The following is an 18895-nucleotide window of genomic DNA, read 5'->3' as shown; positions in this document are numbered from 1 at the left end:
AAAGCCAGTTTCTCAAAACAAAATGAATTTCCTTCCCTCTGGATTAGAGCTGCCATCCATCAGATATTTTGCATGCTCATTCACTCTATTTTGCCTCAGGTTCAGTATTATAATGTATTATAATATGTGATAATGCTGAGCACTTTCAAGTATTCCAAGTGCTTCAAAGACATTATCCCACCATAATCCTTACAATGGTTTTTCTAAGAGCACCTGGTGAATTTATGAGAGGTAAGATTCGAACCAAGAAGTTGATGCCTAGATCAAGGATTCTGAGCGAGCAGTTGGGGGTTAAAGCATTTCATGGCCTCCACTTTGACCCACCAAGAGCTTCTAGGCTCAGCTTCCAAGCCACCTACACCATCTGTGCTGCCCATGGTTTATGGGACATCTCAGGTCCCAGAGGCAAGTAGAGACCCCTTGAATCACCAGAAAACCACATCCCCCAATGGCCCAAACTTCACTAGCTTTGCACAGTCCTAAAAGGCCAAAATGTCTTTCCAAGGTCTGAGCTACTGGCAGGAAATTCTTTGAACTAAAGTACACTCGTATCTTTTGCATGTTGGCCTCACCCCTTTGCTTTCAGCTGAACCTCCATGGGAATGAGACCCCTGGGAACTTCTCAGAAATCAAATGCAGCCCTTGAGATGAGACATCTTCCCCCTCCAGCCAGCCAAAGCCCCATTCCTGCCTCTACCCACCCAACAACTGTTTCTAAACTCAAAACTGGGCCATTCTCCTTTAGAATCTGCACATCATTATTTTTGCAAGTGAGCAGTAAATACACTAAAAGTTCAAACTGTTTGTAGTCTGCATGAATCTGTCTCCGTTAACGCATCTCCAGGAGCCTGGCTTGATTTTCTGACAGACTGGGGCACATCAATCTGCATCAGGGAGCTCCCTAAAGATGCTAAGAACCTGGGCTGCTCGCTTCAGCCATTCGCCGCCAGCAGTTTTAACCTAAACCGTTTAAAACAAATAAAGCCTCGTTCGCAATTCAGCTTGCATCGGAATAGAGTCTTCCTGAGCTCTTTGGGCTTCTCGCTTTGAATATATTGAATTTAACTATTTGAAATGTGAGCTTTAAGCAGGAATGAAAGTGGTCAGCAACAAGGTGGCCTTAGGGGTCTCGACCCAAAGGTGGGACAGAGGGCATTGGCCTCCTTAGCTGCCTAATCCTAGCCAGCCCTTCCTGCTTCTGCTGCTCTTCGGACTCCACACGTGCCTGATCGCTGGCCAGGCTTCGCGCTGTCTCTGTGGATCAGTCTTCGTGGGCAGCACAGGAGCCGAGGGAGGCGTGGCTGAGGCGTGGCAAGGGCCCCCCTGTGGCTCACAGGCAAGACCACCCGGAGCTGCGAGCACCTTGTCTACCTGCCATTCGCCCGGCCCAGAGAAGGCTGGTGGTGAGGAGGAGGGGAGCTGGGGAGCTGCATTCCGAAGACCAGGGAATTCTGGGTCTCTGGGGAGCAGGTTGATGCCCTCCCACAAGATGGGAACTCTGCTTCAGAGCCAAAGGCTGAGCAGCTGCCCAAGAGTCACACCAGAACAACCCCTGTGAGGAGGAATGCTGACACGCAAAAGAAGGCTCCTCATGAGTAAAAGATGCTTCCTCCTCCTGGGTCTTCTCAGGAAGAATTCCTCTTTGCAGTTGCAGAAAAGAGAAAGCATCCAGAGGAAGGCAGCAAACATGATCCAGGGCACTGCCTGCCACTGTGGCACAACCACATTGGCCAGAAGCTCGGATGGGGCAGGCAGACAGGCAGGGACCCTGAAGTCCGCTGAGCGGCGTGTCCACACCAGGCAGCAGCCCGAACGGTTAAGGAGCTGGAAATAGAGTGGGCTGCAGTTCAGCACCACAGATGGAGGCTGAAAGGGCGAGCTTGGGCTCCCCTTGCCAGGCACGCCCAAGGCCACAAGTGGATGCACCACCCCAGCCACGCATGATTTCCCCGAGTTTCACAGGAGCACATCAGGAAGAAGGTGAGCTAAAGATCAGGGTTGTGTCTGAGACCAAACATGGCAGCTCTTGGCACAACACGACAACAGGGGCTCCCCTGCCTGTGAGCTTCCTATGAGCATGGACAGAAGAAATGTGTGAGCCAGCTCAGCCTGGGCTTGTTCAGATTCTCCAAATTCCACCTGGAAGCTCATTCCAGCTCTTGCCTGCATCAGACTGTGATTGTTGTTGTTTTTCCCCTCTTGCACAAAAGTCTGTACATATTTCCATGTGTGTTTCTCCAAGTGCACAACTGTATCAATCATGCACATTTCTGGAGTGCAGTTTTCACCCATTGATCAAAGCATGTCTGTATGCATTTTTCACAAGCACACGTTTTCCAACCTATTTTTCAAAGGTACCCATTTTCCAGCACAATTTCTCATTGCTGTTTTTCAGAAATTAGCATGGTGCTCTTGATTAGCTATGGACTCCAAATGTGGGTTCTGTCCAGCGCTATGTGCGGTTCTGAAACAAGCAAACTGGATACCTTCTGGTCAGATCAAATTTCTGGACCAAATTCTCATGCCTCCCGAACAGAATGTTTTTAAGATGGTCCGGTTCAGCCTTCCCCAGCTTGGGATCCTGTTGTTGTTTGGTCCTCGTTATTATGTCAGTATTTGCCTTTTATCGTACCTGAGGAGCTAAACTTCTACAAAAGAACAAAGCACAAGGAAATCCTCCCCACGGGCTTTCAATCTAGTGATATAGATCAGCGGGTCTTTGGAGGAGGTCAAAGGGAGCAAGATCCCCTGCCTTTTTGCACTTCCCGGTCCCTTCTTGCCAGTAACCAAGCCATCCCTATTTGTTTGCTCACCTCTGACTGGAAACAAGAGGGTGAAGGGGGAAATTAAGTTTCAGGCTGAATCCATGGAGGAAGTAATGAAATTGCCAGAGGTGGAATAGAATAAAGCAAAAGCAGCAGTGTGCCTGGTTAGAGAATAAATGTTATTTGGAGCAGGTCGATCAGATCCTCTGCGGGTAGCTTTGCCTGCAGCTCTCTTTAAAAGTCCAGCATGACAACCAAGGTAACAAAAGCAGCACAGCCCTCACGCAGAACTCATCCCCTCCCCGTAATCGCCCGGCGACCATTTAAACTGCCAAATGCTGGATAGAAAGCCACAGGGGTGATGGAGGAAAATAAAATAAAATAAAATAAAATAAAATATACACACACATGAAGCCCTTGAAAATGTCTTGTTCTAAGAGCTGCTGATCTCTAAGCTGCAGTTACCGAGAGCTTAACAAATAGCATGATTTCACGCACCATGAAATTCCAAGGGGTTTTCCGCTCAATCCATTTCCTGAGGGATCTGCTTCCTCATTCTCTGTGCAATTAAGATCGGCTTCCTTTACACATACAGGGTTTTTCTTTCTCTGCCATCCTTGTTGTTCCATCACCGAACCTCTAGGTGGTGCTGCCGTGCAGCAGAGTTGCACAACTACACTAGCACTGCACTGTGCCCTTTCTAGATAGTACCACATTCTTCTCAGTCTAAGGAAAGTCACAGAAGTGGTTGCAAAGCACAGGGAAGGCTGTACAGGGCACCTACAAATGATGAAGAGCCAGAATCCCAAGCACACAATAAATACCTCAAATACAGAAGCCCTGTATGTGCCTTGCTATGGCCTGTGGAAGCTGCCGCCACTGCAAACCTATTCAGTGCATTTGGGCAACAACTCCACAGTCTCTGACTACTGGCTATGCTGGCTGGAATCCCGATGTGGGGAGTAGTCCAAAACTCTGGAAGGCACACTGTTGTCAGCTACACACATTTTCCTGGGAGTATCTTCCCCTCAATTCATCTGCGTAGATGCGGCTTATTTCTCCTTCGGGTTGCCTGGCACAAGGACAGGCCTCCCCAAGCTGGCATTGTTCTGCTGGGTTGCCACCCCCGCAATCCCCCACCAGAACGAGGCGCCCAGCACCACTGATACGAAAACCCAGACGAAAGACAGCACCTTCATTAAAAGGTAATATAAAAACATATGGATGAGAAACACAGTTCAAAGCACAAGCATAAGCGAAAGCACACCAGCCCGTTCATAAACCCTTCAGCAAGCCGTGTGCAGAACCTGGGAGCGGTCCCAAAGAGAAGGCCCTGCAGATCTGTTCTGCGGGTGGTTGGCTGCTGCATTTCTATCCCGCCTTGCCTCCGAGCCGCCCAGGGCAACCTGCGTGGTCCTTCTCCTTCTGCCATGTAATTCTCACAACAGCCACCTGAGCAAGGCGAGGCTGAGTGTCGGTGGCTGTCCTGAGCTCTCCCGGGGAGGTCCATGGCTGAGCAAAGACTAGAACCCAAGTCCCAGCCAGCAGGCTCACCCCCTCTGGCTCTTGCCCAAGCCCTAGGGCTGAGCGGGGCCTCTGCCCTGGCCCAGACACAGCCCAGCAGGCAGGCCTGATCCATCCTCCTTGGGAGAACATGTATTCCAGCAGATGGAAGCTCCCTTGGGCGGACCTGACTGTGCAAAAGGGAAAAGGACTTTCTGGCCAAGGAGAAGGTGGCTGCTGCCATCGGTCTTGGATCACATTCTAACCCTGCAAGAGCGTCCCAAGCATTATGTGGATGCGAATGCTCTCCTTCCACACAGGCACTGCAGCTGCCGACAGGGCCTCGTGCTCCCTGTGGTGCCTTCGCATAAAAAGGGGGCCATCTTGACCTTTCTGGGACAACAGCGAGAGAAAGGCAGTATGCTTGATAAATTTCCACACAGCCAAATGCATCTCATTTGACTTTATTGCCCTTCTTGTGAGGTCAGCGTGAGACCGGTCCCTCTGACCATGCTTAATGCAATGCTGCAAAGTTATCTCACACACCTTCTTCGAGGGAAAATGAAGGCGTGTTTGGACAAGTGCCAGCCACTCGAAGGAGAAATCGCTTTGCGGGGCTGCATTAAGCTCGCATCCGATTTGTTCTAGAGCCTTTCGCTTCAGCCGGAGAGTCTCTCCCAGAGGCTTACGGAGTTGCATAAGAAGACAATTCCTGCCTTCCCACTCGCTACCTAAAAGATGCGATGCAAAAAGGAAAGGTATTGGAAAATGGAGAGCGTTAGGCACCAGTCCTTGGTTTCAAGATTCTTCTGGCTTTGTTGGCTGTGGGATTGGAGAAGTTGTGCAACATGTCTTGGAGGAGGCAGGATGGAGAAAGACGCTCTGTTCTTTTCTGGCATGAACAAGAGTAAAATGGGAATGAGCCCTCAGCCAGCACGCTTGGGGGGACCCAACATGGCGCCTCCGCTGGCTCTTGCTTTCAGATGCCTCCATGCCCACAGCTGCGAGGGCCAGGCAGGGTGCGCTCTGCAGGCAGGTGTGGCTGCCAGGGGCGGCGCTGCTGCCGCGCTGTTTCCTGAAGAAACCCCAAGTCCGGTCCCAGCCTGAGGCTGCTGCCGCAGCTGCTGCACCTATTGGATCTCAACCTCTCCCCCAACCCCGTTGGCGCAATGAGGAGAAGCCGCTGGGCCCTGGGGGGGTGTGGGGACAAGGCAGCGTCTCAAAGCAGGAGGCAAGCAGCCGCTCAGCTGCGTGGGCCCAGACGAGGTGGGGAAGGAGGACCTTCTAAACCTCACGGATGACGCTGACCTGGGAGGAGCCGAGGTGTGCCGGATGGTTGCCAAGCCTGAAGGAGGCGGTGGGGTGGGGGCACAGGCCCGGCAAGCAGTGAGGGGGGCTCAGCTTGCTCCGTTGCCCCTCCCAGCCCGCCGCCTGAGACAAGAGGCTCCACGAACCTCCTGGCAGGGCCAGCCCTGCCCACGCTGCTGCGTTCGCCCTCTCCTTCCTTCGCTGGCGCTCGCTCACACATGCCTATACCTCCCCGAAACACAGACCTGTCCCAGTCCTTGCTCTTCACCCCTGGTCTCAGCAGAGGAGCCTGGTGCGAGCACAGACCCCGCCACACCCTCGTGTCAGGCGCTTCTGCCGGGGCTGCAAGAAGTCGCCAGAACTCCAGCCACCCCTCTGAGTTCCAGGCTCGCCCAGCTGCAGGCCTTCCGTTGGTCAGGGTCACCGGTTCAGAGGCAGGCCGACCAGGCGACCTCCTTCCTTGGCCTCCCGGGCTGCCCCCCGCCAGCCCCACAGAGCAGCAGGAGCGTGTGACTGGAAAGGGCTGTCTGGCAGCCCGGGTGCAAGGTGCTCCCCGTGCCCTTTGCCGCTCCACGGACTGGCAGGGGGCTGCACCCCCTCTCCCCCTCCCTCTTGTGCTCTGCCGCTGTTCTAAGCACCAGGCCCTCCTGGCAGCCCTCAGCAGCATCCTTCTCTCTCGCCTGACGCCCACCGCCCCTGGCTAGCCCATAGTGCAACCAGGGAAAGACTGTGCCGCCCTTTGCGGCCTGGGGCTGCTGGGAATCACGAGCAGACGTCACTCTCTCCCCACTTGGGGCCGGCTTCGATAGGCATAGCGGGAATCCGAATGGCGCCTCCCTCTCCAGGTGGGCTATCTCTTCCTGCTAGCAAAGACTATCTGGTTGACATGATATCCATGTGGACGTGTGTCACGGCATCGCACTGTGTGTGTTCCTGTTGGGCAGCAAGCCCTGTGGGCCCAGGCACGCCTGATAACGCCCCACAAGTCTTGACGGGGCAGGTTCCTTCATCTGCTGGCCTCCTCCTAAAAGACAGGTGGCGCCGTGGCAGGAGTTGGCTGTGAGTGAAAAGCGAGGCATTGGACTTGGTTCATTCTAGTTTCAGGTGTTTCTGCTTACTGTGCTCTTGCTTGCTTGCCTTTTTAAAAGCAACTGCCTAAGAGATCAACAGCAAGCTCCTTCCCTTTCTCTGGGTTTCCAAGGAAAGTTGCAGGGACTGAGTTGAGCACGGCTTTCTCAGAGCAGAGTTAATGCCATTTAATTGTGAAAGTGAAAAGATGCATGATTTCCTCTCATGTATTGCAGAGGTTCTGCTAAATTGCAGCACCACCTGGAGGTTATATAGCAGGAAAAGCAAGAAAGGAAACTGCACCTTTGGATCTCAGTTCTGTGACAAAACAAAACAGATCTGGTGGACTAACGGGCTCAGAACCAAATGCTTTCAGGATGCTGCTCCCTCCATTTCACCCACTCTGATTCCAGAGGCATGCTGGGAGTGGGGAAACGGGGCTGCTGGGCCTCCTGGCCCACTTACTGAAGCTGAAAATAGAGGGTGGCGAGAGGAAGATGCTCCCTGCAGTTCCCACAGAAATGGCAGCATTTAAAAGCAAAGAGAAAGAGCAGGAGAAGAAAAATTCCTCCTCACCATTAAGCTATTTGTGGTCCCAAAAAGCACACCCCCATTCTGGAGGCATGAAATGATCCCTCTGGGTGAACTCTGGAGGTGGGCAAAACTAGGCCAGGCCCGTCCTAAAGGTAGGCCCTTGCTGGCCTGCGTGGAGAAGGGCACACTGCCACGGTGAGAGCCAGTCACTACACGGCCGCTGACCCAGATATCCGCTCCCTCCTGCCGGGAAAGTGCCCTTCTCGCAGATGTCAGGGATGGATGCAGGCTTGGTTGAAATGTTCTCTCAAAGAAAATTGGATATTAGTGAGGAGAATCAAGGACCCTCAGCTGTGAAGGGCAGGGAGGGGAATGAAATCCTGTCCAAGAGGCCTCCTCTGGTCTGCAGAGTCCTTAAATTATGTGCCATAAAATGGAGAAGGCGATGTTCACCTGTCACGATTGAAGAACCAGCTGCCAAGGAGAGAGGGCGGCTGGCAGGCTCTGACAGCTGGAGGTGCATCTTGGCGGGTCAGAGAGACGTGGATCCACCTAGCACAGAGCGCCGTTTCCCAAGCGGATGGCCAGGAACCCCACACAAGGGGCAGACCGGCACCAGCCTCTCCACTTCTTTGTCTCGTGCGTCTAAGACAGAACCTACCTCGGGCATGGAACTCAGAGGAATACATTTTCTTGACGTGTTCTAGCACAGTGAGCTCCGTGGTCTCTTTGGCCACCGTGGCCCCCACAACACCCCCCTGGTGGTGCCATGAAGGACCCCTCAAGACAGAGCACTAGAGGCTGAGAATGCTTCTTCCTACAGTATTGTAAGACCGGTCTTCCGAGAAACCACTTCCACTTCCCTTGCTTAACTTCCATAAAGCAGGAAAATAATTCTAAGTGCATCAACCTCCGGGAATATGGAAGACCATTTCTGTTCAAAATTTATCTGTGTAATAACCTCCTCCCCCAAAGAAATGGCTACTGGACATGGCAAAACATTGGTTTAAAAGACCTATCCGACAGATTGCACCACCAGCAGTTAGACAAATTAGACAATCCCTCATTAAAGAGACGCCGTGATGTCCACTAGACGCAAAACGGGGTTTTGCTGCGTCAGATGCAGCGATGGCTCACCAAGGCAGTCGTGAGGCACCAAAGCAATGACCCCCTGATCGGGCACTTTGCGGTGGGGCCACGGCTGCTTCCCCATTCTCAGATTTGCCCGAAAGGAGAGAGGACCTCAGCACAGGTAACTGAGCCAATCCCGCCCCTGCAAGCAACACACATGTCCTTTCACACATTCACACATACCTGAGACGCCAAGGCTTCCTCTGTGCTTCCCCGTATCCTGTGCTCAGCTTTGCAAACATTAAGCCTTGCTCCCCAACTCCCTTGAAAAGTCCCCGGGCACGTGGAAGAACACACTGCCCTGAGACATTGTGAAGGGCAGGGTATAAAATACAATCAATAAATACATCTGCATTGTCTTATTTCTTATTATTCCTTGTGTGGCCAATTGGTGTGAATCGATCCCCACAGCAAAAGAAAGTCTACAACACCAAGGAGTCTGTGTGGCACAGCAAAAGCCAACCTTCTGCAGAATTTGCAGGTCACAATTATAGACATCTGACTGTGTTGGAACCCGTTGTGGAGCTTGCTGACATCCCGAGACGCAACCAAGGCACAGATCATTTCTACTCGGTGGGACCGATTGAGGAGCAATTCTGGCAGGTGGTGTGAGCAGCCCGGCGTGGCCTGCCAGTCAGACCCTGTCCACCCAGGCCTGCAGCGCAGAAGCCTCCCTCCTGCAGTCCACTGCAGGCCAGACCCACTGGCGCTGCACAGCGGCTGCCCCGGTGGGGCTGGGCGAGCCCCTGCAGAATCCATCCCTCCCGCATTCACAGGCATCCTCTCGTGCTCAGCCTGGTCTTGGGAAGGGGGCTGAGCTGAGACGCGTGGCAGGACGCTAGTGTAGCCGGCAACCTTTTTCCGCGTTGGGGGCAGGAGCACAAGCGACTGCTGTGGGTTACGTGGGGGAGGGATGTTCCTTGCATGGTTTGTGGGGTTCCCTGCCTGGAGGGCACCCCGTGAACCCTGAGCAGGCTCGCCAAGGACTGGGGCTCAGGGCTGCTGCAAAGTGGACCGGAGCCCGGGGAGCGAAGCCAGTGAATCCGATGCGTTCCCAGCCCAGGGCACATCGCTCGCACACCGGGTGCCATCCTGTGGGACAGCAAGCTGCCCAGGTGCCTAAACAATGGACAGCGGCGAAAGGAAAGACCATTCCTGGGCAGCCGACAGAAGGTGGGGCTGGGAGCACCTCCCACGGCCCCAGAGAAGTTTCTCTTCCAAGGCAAACAGCAGGCATGCTGGAGCCATTTGGGGTCAGGGTCAGGGCCACAGCAGGAAGAAAAGCAGCACTGGCTGCTTCTCCTTTGGAGTGCCGTCAGGCCCTGGGAGGCTCATCTGCCCTTCGCTCTCAGCCCTGGGCTGCTCCCCCTGGCCTCCCGCGTGCCAGCGCATCCCATGCACAGGCCCGGTGCAAAGCAGCTGAGCCAAAAATCCATGCCAAGCAAGCACCACGGTCCTTGCAGTGGTTGCCCCCTGCCCCTCCCCACTTGAAAACCAATGCAGAGCCCAGGGACAGAGAAGCGGGTAGGGGCTGGAGAGGCAGCCCCATTTTTCTGGCCCCTACCGCTTTGCTTTTCTGGCAAACCCAAATAATTTTGAAAGTTTACAATCTTGACCTTAAAAAGCCTGCAAACCAGATGAACCAGCCTCTCCTTTTTTGCCCCCCCCCCCAACTTTTGTCTTGTCTTTGGCTCTGATGAAGAGGAGAGAGCAGAGAAGGAGATACAGAGCCATTGACTGTCAAGAAAAATGACTCTCATTGTTCAACAATTTCACCTTGAAATTGCTCACTGAATACTTGAAGAGAGAAGAGCAAAGGAGATTTTCTTTCCTGGTGGCAGATGGTTACAGCCACCTCACTCTTCTGTTTGCAAATCCCCACACACCAAAAGACAGCAAAACTCACACCGGACCATCAACGGAGGAGGACGGCATAATGCTTGCAGAACAGGTTTTCCGGCACTCTCGCAGGCTCTGCTTCGCCTGCCCAGGACTGGGCCCTGATTACGAACGGCTCTGTGGGTCAGAATGAGCCTGGCTGGGGAGGGTGCTGGCTGGCCATCCCCTGCAGAGTCGCCATGACACAGCCATCCCCTAGTCCTTAAACTGATCCTGAAACTCTTTTTAAAAACATTTTCTTCACTCTCCCGAAGTGAAGGACGAATGTCCCAAGAGATAAACCCTAAATGGAGACCTCCTTCTTGTCATTCATGTTTGTTCCTCCGCATGTCGTGAGCAGAGCCGGCTGGGGCCGGGGGTCAGACTAGATGGCTCGGGAGACCCCTTACGACTCGCGCTGTTTCTATTTTTCTATGTTCCTCCACTCCCATCAAATGCATTCCTCCCCTTCTGCACGGATCTGGGGTAACCCTGACATGGGGCCACATCTCGTCCTGCCCAAAGTGTCCTCCGTCGTCTCCCTTGGCAAGAGACTGGGCAGACTGGGTGATTTGTGTAATTCGGGTACTACAACATTCCCTTTACAGGAAATTGCCCTTCCAAGGATCCCCTGCTCTGCACCCATTCTTTGCAGAGACAAAAGAAGGATGGAACAAAAGTCGGTACCCACGGATGTGGCTTTCCTCTCTTAAACGGACAAACATCAACCATTGGACAGACCATGAGTCCAGCTTGCCCTGCGATAAGCCAAGCAGCTGGTGGAAACAAGACCACCTTATGGGCAAGGGGAACTGCCTCTGGTTCTGGGGGAGACACTTCTGCACAGCCAGGGCCAGTGGAGCATGGATGTAAGATGATAAGCCCCATAGTCTGGCATCAGATCAAAAGAGTGGACCAACTGAGTAGCATCCATCATGCCTGCCATGTCCTGCCAGCAGATGGTACCTCCCTGAGGGTGGAGCTAGCTGTATTTGGTTGGGAAGAGAGGAGGAAGACGCTGTTTGGAAACGCTGTTATTTCCTTAATTCTCTACACTGATGAATACTCTTTTTGCATTAAAAGCTGGCCCAAGTGAACATAAGAAAGACTGTAGGCGGACACTTCTGGTTTTGGTTTATTTAGAAGAAGAAAAGTTTGGGGAAAGAGCAACTCCCGACACCTGCTGCCCTTGGGTCCAGTGGGGAACTCAGTCCCATTGTTGTCCTGAGGTAAGATTTCCGTGCCAGTCCAAGGGAATTCCCAGTGTGGAACGCTGAGGTGCTGTCTTGTCCTTCTCTTTTTCAAGCATCTTAGCAAGACTCATGGGTACGTTGGGGCTGCTGGGAAAGTTGCTGAAGGACAGGACTGAGAATAGTGGCCAAAGGCCAAGTGTCCAGTGCAGCAGTCTCAGAGACCGAGACGCAACGGGGCGCTCCAAGTGGCCCATCCCTTGACAGAAACAAGGCCCGGTAACCTGAACCACCAACATCTGGGAGGAACTCAGGGGAAAATATCTTCTCTAAAACAAGGATCAACTAAGAATGGTTCGTTGTGTCTGCTTTCAAGCGATAACATCCTTTGTCCACTCCAGTCAAACTTTCACTTGCCTAAAGAGAAACCAGACTGAAAAACTGAGGAAGAAATTCGGAAACTAGTATCTGCAGCTCAAGCAGCCATGCTTAAGACTTGCTTTAAAAAAAATCCATTCACCAGAATGTGCAAACGAAATGGAGCATGGAAGAAGCTGAAACCCGGGGTGTGGGGGGAGCAGGGGCATCCATCTTTTGCAGGGTAGGACCAGGATGGAGGGGAGGGCAGGGGAGAGGAGGGGCAAGGCAGAATTTGCAGGTTGGGAGGAAGCCTGGTGGAGACATCCCTGATGTCTCGTTTGACCTCCGTTCTGGCTAGCAGATATTTTTGGCTGATCAGGGGAATAAAATACGGACAGCTACGTACCTCTCCTGGAGGGCACATGAGAATGGAGAAGGGAGGCGGTCCTTCATATGGCATACCTGATGCAGGGGCCCCGACACCCCGTCATGGGGCAGGCTGAGTGCTGAATGCGAAGTGTCCCAGATCCACACAGGGCAATGCTGGGCAGGGCTGGAAAAGACACCGCGCCACCCAGCACCGACTCGTGCGTTGGACAGGCAGCGTCCCATGTTCATGCAGACGGGACATCTCTAGATCCACTGGAAAACACCTGCTCTGTGTGCCAAGGGGGCCTGATTCAAGCCCCGTCACTTCCGGGTGAGGCTAGGAGAGGGTCCCACTGGGAACGGTAGTCTCTGTCCATCAGTGCAGAGATAAGCCCTGAGCATCTGAGGGGGGTCCAGGGCAGCCCACTGGGGTGAGGCCTCGGGGCTTTTGCCTGAATCCCTGGGAGGTCCATCGCCCTGCAGCCCAGCAGGACTTTCCAAAGTAAAGGTCTGGGCTGGTGTTTTGCCCACAGGGGCTTCACTTCCCTTGAATCATTCTGCTCAAGGAGTTTTCCTCTGAAGTCAGACGCTCTGTGGTCCCTGTCCACACATCCCTTTTTACAAATGGGAGTGTCCCTAGGAAACAAGGCCCTTTGCAAACTTTAGCTTATATGCAAATATGGGAAGGTTGGGGTTTGGTTTGATTTATTAGTTTGGCTTGGTTTCATTTGATTTTTTCCCTGTGGGCCTGAGCTCACATTTTTTTAAGTTCAGCATCAAGGTTTGCCCCTGCTAAATACAATGACCTGGCACGCCACAAGGCACCGATAAAGTCCAGACTGAGAGTCAGAGTGGATACACTGCCCCACTGACATGGGCCACCTGCCACAGCGGGTCCCCTTCCCTATTTGACAGGTTAAAGTTATGTCAGGTCAAGGCCCCATAAGTACACCTGGAAAGGCAAAAGTCCTTTTACAGGACTGTGGCGAGCTCAGCACGAGCGTTGTTGCGGAAATTGTCTCATGGGAAGACGTTGTCTGAGCAGCGAGCCAAAGACCCTGCAGGCAGCCTTGCCTAAGCAGCCACACTGCTGGCCATGGGGCGAGTTCCACCCCTCCTGGAGGAGCTGGCTGGAATGCCAGCAGGCCTTCTCCGCATTCTGCAGACAGGCTGAGAAGGTGCTGGCTGTGCCGGGGCTCTTCTCTCCAGGCTGCTCTTTCTGCTCAGAGGAGGAAAGGGCACAGGGCTGACTGTCCTTCCCGGAAGGTAGCCTGCTCTTTGCCTTCATCAGGGTCCTACCCTGCTCCTACCAGCGCTCCGCGTGCACTAACCAAAAGTTTCCCAGCACAACCAGCGCCTCCTCAGCACGCTGGAATGTCAGGTGGGATGTGGAAAGAGAAGCCGCAGCAATTTCAACCCAGCACAAGGCTGGCTTCCAGCTGGCACGGCAACAGACATTCCAGGGATCGGAACACTGATTGAGACATTGAGATGGATTGGAGGATACCGAGCTCGTCACGCTGCAGGGACCATTGAGTCAACTGGCTTCTGCTGCAGACCTCTGGGGCCATTATTATCATTAATTATTGTTGTTGCAATTAAGTGAAACCACTAACATTGTTACTGGAAACTGTTGATAAAAGGCTGCAGAAAAGCGGCTGTTAATACATGAGCACAATTACATAACAATCGACGAATGACGCTCACGTAAAGAAAACCGTCCGCATGGCGCAAGGATCTTTGCCGCTTCCAGAGGCGCCCGGCTGCCTTCTCCTGCTGGCACAGCAAAGGGTTGCGGAGCACCAGCCGGGAATGTCCAGTGAAGCCTCTGCAAAGCCTCTGAGGGCAGCGCGAGCGCCCAGTGCACGTGGCAGGAGCTGAGCGAGAGTTGTGACAGGCACGCGGTCTTTGTCGCTCCCTCGGACTTCGCACGCAGGCGGGGGACCCAGCGGGAACCAGGGCCAGGGAGAAAAGGAGGCTGCGTGAGGTTTGCTGAAGGGCAACGGTCTTTTTGAAAAAGCAGAAGTGACAAAAATAAAGCCCTGGCCAGACCAGCAAGGGCCACGTTGGCCCTGCTGCTGTGGCATGTTTGCCCTTGGTTGGAAATGTGAAACAGCCCAAGAGGGCAGGCAGGGAGTCCAGGGTGAGACCCTCTCTGCCTACAGGATCCTGGCTAGCTGGTTTATCTGGCTAGCCGTGGCCATGGCCCCCAGGTCCGATCCCAGGCAGGAGCTAGCCCAGAAGAGCAGGCCTGTGGGCACATCAGGAAATCTGGGGATCTCCAGAGGGGACAATTCAAAAGTGGTAAAAAAGGGGGTGTGGAGAGGAATCGTGCAGCTGGAAGCCAGGAGCAAGAGGCAGGGAGGCAGCAGGCTCACAGCCAAGGTGGGGGCTGAAGGGGGGGCGCAGAGATGGAAACAGGGAGGCCAAAAGGAAGAGAGGGGAGGCTGCCCCAGCATTGTCCAAGGTTCGTGTTTATTCGTTTGTCTGGAAGAGAGCCAGTGGTGCGATTGCCGGGCTGGGGACCCGGGTGGTCTCACTGGGGGACTTTGGCCCAGTCCTTGACCCACAGCCCAACCTACCTCACAGAGCTGTTGTCCTGAGAACAGAATGGAGAGGAAGAAAACCTTGCAAGCGCTAAGTTTTCTTAGGTGCTTTGAAAGAGGAAGAATGGCAGGATATGGATGGGAGGGAGGGAGAAGGAGATGTCCCTGGTGCCAACCAGGGTGGCATCGTGGACCTCCAAGCTAAGGGATCCCATTAGCTCCTATCAGAGGACGTGGACCAGGAGGATAGGGACTGTGGTCCAGGAGAGCAAAACACCCCGTTGCTTGAATGAGTTGCATTTCCATCCTGCCTTCTCCTCTTGCAAAGAACCGAGGCCGCTTACATGGCCTCCTCCCCACTGCATCCTGGCAGCAACCTTGCCTAGCAGCCTGGGCCTAATCGTCAGAGCCTGACCCACGACCCCCGGGGGCGTCGGGATCGAGCTGGGTCCGGCACCTCCGTCTGGAGTCGCACCGCACGGCACACGCACACACCTCCGGGCTGGAAAGGTGCCTTTGAGCACAGCCGCCCGCTGGAAATGTTGCGCTGGCCTCCCTTCCTGGACCATCTCTTCTTCTTGCCACAGCCCCTCCGCCGCCGCTGACCTGTTAGGTGGAAGGAGACCCGGCTGGGAGAGCAAGAGGAAAGAGACCGGAGGCTGCGTGGAGGGAGGTAATTAATCTCGGGAGATCAGCCACAGAGATCAGATTGGGTGGATTTGCTTCAACTAATTAAGAGGAGGAGAAGTCGCCCTCCCTGGGGGCTGAGATGGTGCTGGCCCAGCGTGTCTGGCGTGAGGGTGCCTGGGGGAACCCATGCCTTCCTTTTGTCCAATGGGAGGGGCAGAAATTTGCCGGGCCGCACCACGTTTTTCCAGCTGCAGCTAGTCCTGAGTGTGGACTAGCCCAAAAGCTGCCACGTGTTTTTCAAGGGGGCAGGCAAAGCAACCCACGGGCGTGCCACATGGAATTGCTTGGCTCGTTTTTAGGGGAAAGGTTCCTGTGCAGTTCATGTGCACAGGAGGCTGCCTGGCACAGCTCTGCATGAGTTTCTGTTCTTTGCTTCCTGCCAAATAGCTTTTAACGAGGAGACCACTGTGTCTCTCTGCGCCGTATCAGTTGTACCTGGGTGCAGAGAAGCAGCTCTCCGAGGAGGAGGCTGTGTGCATGTCAGCACAGATCAGCTCTGACCCTCTTCAGGAGCATAGAAAGGTGGTTTTGATGGTCCTTCCTCCTTTGGAAAGAGGAAGGAGGACCAGCATTTGCTCAAACTGGGGGCAAGAACGGGGGGCCTGAGAGACAAAAGGGCCCATGCAAGTTCTTCCCCCATCTCAAAGTCCAAAGTCTCTCTCCTGAAGCTTTAGCTACTGGCAGTGATTGCTCGGAGCCAGCGTTCACTCTTACCTGGGCCGTCCTTCTGCCTTCAGCCCACCTTCCAGAGGCCTCTCAGAAGTACTCCACACCTGAATCTACACTGAAAGTCCATCTTTTCTGGTGTCACAGTTCAAAGTGCTGCTCCCTCTGACTTGGGGAAGGGGCCGTCTATCTGATCAATCGGGAAAGGCAGTGGACTCATGTGCCCAATGTCAGTGGGGCAGTGTAGCCACCCTGAGTTTCAGCCTGGAGATTAAGGGGGCTGTCCGTGGTGCTGATCCCTGTTTGAAGCGATTCCATACTGTAGACAGCTCCCGCAGACAATGGTGGCTCCAGCTCCACAGCTCACTGGCCTCGGCCTCTTGCCTTGGGCAGCACAAAATGAAAAAGCCCTCCATACGGCAGCTGTGCAGCCCATGCCTGGGGGGGGGGGGGCTGCAGGTCCCAGCCCCGCAGGAAACACACGCACACACGCACATACGTGAGAACGCTGATCTTGTACACCAGCGCAGGATGCTGCTCTCCTCCGTCTGAGCCTGCGCGTGTCAGAAGAATCTGCTGGGGAGGTATTAAGGCTGAAATATCGGAGTCTGTCCTTCTCCTGGAACATTTACGGGGTGGCTCCAGGCCCCAGTAAAGCTTTTAGATAAATTATTCATTATAGGATTCAGACAAAATGCCAAAGAAAACCACACCCACCGGGGGAACGCTTTTGCTTTATTACCCCTGAAGATTGCGTCTCGGCGAGCCAGAGCGCTATTAAGTTGGCATGCAGTTAATTAGGAATTGGGGGGAGGGGAGCAGGGGGACAAAGAGTCCCGAAGATGGACATTGATGTTCCCATGTTTTCCTTCCCCCAGTCCTGTTTCCCAGGGAGCGGGACTGCAGGAGCCTCCCCCTGATAAATCACTACCCCATTCACAGTAGCAGGAAACAGAAGAATCTTTCTGTAGCAGCAAGAGCTGCAACGTAATGTTGCAGCACGGAGCGTTCCTGTCCAGGCCACTCTTCCTCCTCTGTGCCCCAAATGCCATGCTTCTCCGCAAGGGCGAGGCTGCCTGTGGCGACCCGGAAGCACTCCCCATCCCTGCTGGGCTGCTGGGCTACTCTCCGCCCTCGAGGGCTTGGGGGAGGATGGCGCCTATAACTCCGCAAGCCCCTGGTTTGCCCCTTCCTCCCTCTTGGGTGCGACTGTGGCTGGTCTGCGCATCTGAGGAGCCCCGTAGCAGCAGGCTTTCCACGGCCGGCCGTCTCCTTGAATCTAAGCCACGGCCTGCGGGGCAGATGACCCTGAGAAATGGTTGCAGGAGCCGCAAGCTGAGAAGGGCCTGGAGGTCATCCAGCCGGACCCCTGTCTGGTTCAGAATCTGGGATACTGAGCTGCCCAAAAGGAGCTTCTTCTCAGGGGAGGGGCTGGACTCTGGGGTCCTGATCCTAGCAACACTCCGCTTTGGTGCATGGGCTTTCCCAACACGCCTGTGGGCATGCAGCCACGTGGAACCTCACCAAGGACGGTTCAGAAAACGTGGTAACCCGCATCGCAGGGCCGTGGGTGAAGCATGGGCTATCGTGAGGTCTGAACCCAGGCGAAAGAAAAAACCATGGTGAACAATCGCTGTTTACAGCCCGGTGGTGGACCAGGTTCCCCTCGTGCATCGTCTGTGGCTAACAAGCCAAGGGTTCTTAGTACAGCTGGAGCAGGCAACACGGGGGGGGGGGGGTCAGCAACAGCCCGCAGTGCGACAGGAACCCAGGGGTCAACAAGAGACCCCACACTCAGCTCCTCAATGTGGTCACACAGGTGCTCCCTAAACGTGCGGATGCGAGATTGCAGGGACGTCACCTTGCTGCATTCTTAAAGGCTTCATTTAGCAGCTTTTCCCAACTCTGGGTCCACAAGTGTTGTCAGACTACAACTCCCAACATCCCTGGCCATTCTGATGTTGTCAGGAAGGGTGCTGTAGCCCAACAGCCTCTGTGGGAATTCACAGGGTGGAAAGGCTGGTTTGGAGTGCGGACGGATCAAAAGGACCCCGCTGGAAAGAAACTTATCCCCTTATGTGGCTGGATGAGTCATAACTCCCAATGCTCCCGATCCTGATCTCCGAACCAGAACTCATGACAGAGATGCAACGGGCACCCTCCTTGGAGGAGGTAACTCTCCCACATCTCAGCATCAGGAGAGCTCAAACCGCACCACCAGTAGGGTCAGGGAAGCATGATCTGGCTGAGACTGGATGGAAGAAAGCAGTTCCAAAGCAAGTAATCATGCAAAGAGACAATGGATCTCCCAGCACCCATTAAAAACTCCCTGCCCTGTGAGGAGTACATTCTACCGCAAAGGAGACAACCAAGGAGCAAGAAGGGAAATGGAGATGGGGAGCAAAGAGGAAGGAAAGCAGGACTGCTTCTGTTTCCTGCACTCTGGTTTCGTTCTGGCCACTTTGTGCTGCGGGTAAGAGGAGCTCGGCTCTAGTCCACTTGCAAGACTCCAGGCTGCAGGTGTTTGTGGGAAGGCTGTGCAGTTTGTGGAGGAAGGATTTATCTCACAACCTCCCAGGCACCCCCCCACACACACACACAACTCCCTTGCAGGACTCCCTGTGCCAATTTGGATATTGCCAGGTTGCTACCGCTATTAGACTTCTGGGACGATTTCTTTATCGAAAGTGCTTTGATCCCTTCCTGTAGTCAACAGAAACAGCAAAGAAAATAGCTCTTGGGTCAGTGTACAATCAACCGAGATAAAATACAGCCCCTCCCTGCAGGCCTCCAATCTGCAAACTACGTGTGTTCATTTTAGCACTACGTAGCGGCTGCACAGCACAAAAAGGGACAGCAAACGCATGACTGCCGGAGGACATGACAA

Source organism: Varanus komodoensis, unplaced genomic scaffold (genome assembly GCF_004798865.1).
Source record: "Varanus komodoensis strain SLA01 unplaced genomic scaffold, ASM479886v1 scaffold71, whole genome shotgun sequence".
Taxonomy (NCBI): Eukaryota; Metazoa; Chordata; class Lepidosauria; order Squamata; family Varanidae; genus Varanus; species Varanus komodoensis.
This window is presented reverse-complemented; position numbering follows the sequence as displayed.